Source organism: Cotesia glomerata, unplaced genomic scaffold, assembly GCF_020080835.1.
Source record: "Cotesia glomerata isolate CgM1 unplaced genomic scaffold, MPM_Cglom_v2.3 scaffold_16, whole genome shotgun sequence".
Lineage (NCBI taxonomy): Eukaryota > Metazoa > Arthropoda > Insecta > Hymenoptera > Braconidae > Cotesia > Cotesia glomerata.
This window is the reverse complement of record NW_025401997.1, coordinates 131,514-134,403: the sequence shown is the minus strand read 5'-3', so window position 1 is coordinate 134,403 and position 2,890 is coordinate 131,514. Positions and strand designations below refer to the sequence as shown.

Genomic DNA, 2,890 nt, shown 5'->3' with positions numbered 1-2,890 from the left:
ATATTTACTTCGAATATAAAATTTAACTGATTTTAATCATTTAATATTTACTAATTTGAATATTTCTTTTGAATTCACGCTCTCATAATAGATAGCGCTCTAATAACAGGTAGCGTCACCTGTTGGATGCACTAGGTGCATCACAGTATACATACAATCAAATGCGCTGCCTGGTGGAGATTATGTAAAAAAAATCATACTAAACTTGCGCTGCCTGGTGGAGATAACGATAACTACGATTCGCTTTTACAATGTAGTTACCTATCTTTCGTAAGATTTCTATATATAAAACAAGTTTCATAGTCTCTGGCGGTGGCTTTCTCAGCGAAAAAAAGTCTCAATCCCGAAAACGTCGGCCCTATAGTTTGTGCTAGTAAATTTATTAAAGAAAGAGACAGAACATCGGAATAACACTCTGCTTACAGAAAACACATTCGGTAGTCTGTCGCTCCGTTTCCAAGGAGTGGACGGAACTCGGCGCCAGATTCTACCGAATCTGTGGAATTTCATTAATTCGAGTATGTATAATAATTTAAAATGACATTGTCTTATTTATATAATCAAAAATTTTGAGACAATGAAAAACATTCATTTAAAGTTTATACACATTCATCGCTTGTACATTTACACAAGTAATTGTAAGCAGTTTTTATATAATAAACGACCCTCAGCCAAGTGTGGTCCGGGAATTGGATCCGTGGACCGCAATGTGCGTTCGAAATGTCGATGTTCATGTGTCCTGCAGTTCACAAGTTGACGCGCAATTAGCTGCGTTCTTCATCGATTTACGAGCCAAGTGATCCACCGTTCAGGATAATCATCTTTAGAAAATTTGATATTTCCTTCGTCATACATTTTACGTAATTTTATTTAATGACAAAATTGTCTTTTACTTTGACACAAAATATAATAATATAATCAAAGTAAAATCGCCATCTATACATCAAAGATGCATATGGCAATGAAGCTTTGTTAAGATAATCAATTAAATTCATGGCGAGTATTCATTTAAAAACCTTGAATTAATAATACATAGTCATTGTGACTGCGTATATTTTTCGTCGATAGGTTACCATAAATTATAAACATTAAAAATATAATATCAAATGCTCAAAGCAACTTTGTATATAATAAATAATCCATAAGATTTTATATGCTTTCGCATTTTTAAGTAATATATAATATCATCGTATTATAACAAAATTTATTATTATAATTAATACGTTAATGATCCTTCCGCAGGTTCACCTACGGAAACCTTGTTACGACTTTTACTTCCTCTAAATAATCAAGTTTGGTCATCTTTCCAACAACATCGGCAATGCCGAAACATTGCCGCGCATCAGTCCGAAGACCTCACTAAATCATTCAATCGGTAGTAGCGACGGGCGGTGTGTACAAAGGGCAGGGACGTAATCAACACGAGCTTATGACTCGTGCTTACTGGGAATTCCTCGTTCATGGGGAATAATTTCAAGCCCCAATCCCTAGCACGAAGGAGGTTCAGCGGGTTACCCGGGCCTTTCGGCCAGGGAAGACACGTTGATTCCTTCAGTGTAGCGCGCGTGCGGCCCAGAACATCTAAGGGCATCACAGACCTGTTATTGCTCAATCTCGTGCGGCTAGAAGCCGCCTGTCCCTCTAAGAAGATAATATTGTACGTCGGTAGTAAAAACCACTTGATCCGAAAACCAAGGGCCTTTCAAGATACCAAAATACGCCTATTTAGCAGGCTAGAGTCTCGTTCGTTATCGGAATTAACCAGACAAATCGCTCCACCAACTAAGAACGGCCATGCACCACCACCCACCGAATCAAGAAAGAGCTATCAATCTGTCAATCCTTCCGGTGTCCGGGCCTGGTGAGATTTCCCGTGTTGAGTCAAATTAAGCCACAGGCTCCACTCCTGGTGGTGCCCTTCCGTCAATTCCTTTAAGTTTCAGCTTTGCAACGATACTTCCCCCGGAACCCTATACTATTATAGGAGTTATTCCTATACTATTATAAGAATGGTTTCCATAATTTATGAGAACCATTTCCATAATAGTATAGGATTGGTTCCCATGATATATAGGTTTAAATCCTACACGGAAAAAAAAATTGGGGGTGCCACATGATACATTCCTGTGGCAGATGCATGATTTTCATGTGACAGCTACATGATTTTCATGCGGTAGACAATAATACTTAAAGCAACAATAATAATTAAATAACAATAATAATAATTTATATTATTAAGATAATAAGAATAATTTTGTCTTCTGAATAGTCGTATGATGAAATCGATTTTTTAGTGAAATTTAGTGTCATTGCAAAGGACTTGTCTTGAATTTGTGCCTTTTCAAGGTTTCATATCATTCTCACCGACAGTCCATTTATGATGATAAGTATTTAGGTTGCATTCGAAAATGCTCTATCTCTATACATATAATTGAGAAATGAACTTGTATCTTGTGAATTATTGCCATTTTTTTTAAAGATACAAGCTCATTCCGACATTACACTCATCGAGACCTTTTATTTGAGTACCCACATCAATTTTTCATATATTTTATATATTTATATATATTATATATTTTTATATATTTATATATATTACTAGCTGACCCGGCAAACGTTGTTTTGCCATATAAATAATTTCCTAGTAATTTCTAGTGTAGACGAAAAATAGCTTACTTGTTGTAAGTATGTATGTATGTTAGAATGTGTACATTGTATGTATGTAAGAATGTGGTATATGCGTGAAATAAGCATGGAGCACTGTGAACGATGAGGGAATATAAAAATAACAAAAGGCAAACATTATTTTTAAGTTATTATAATTTATTCCTTAAAATTATATATCATTAATTAAACAATTACGACAGTAACACTATTAAACAATATCAAT

At 35.1% G+C, this 2,890-nt stretch overlaps 1 non-coding gene across 1 annotated transcript; it reads right to left on the bottom strand.

Annotated features, from left to right (window-relative positions):
• Positions 1–661: 661 nt before the first annotated feature.
• On the bottom strand, positions 662–816 carry LOC123273912. Its single transcript, XR_006511393.1, has one exon. It is a non-coding gene; the product is annotated as a 5.8S ribosomal RNA (ribosomal RNA).
• Positions 817–2,890: the final 2,074 nt, after the last annotated feature.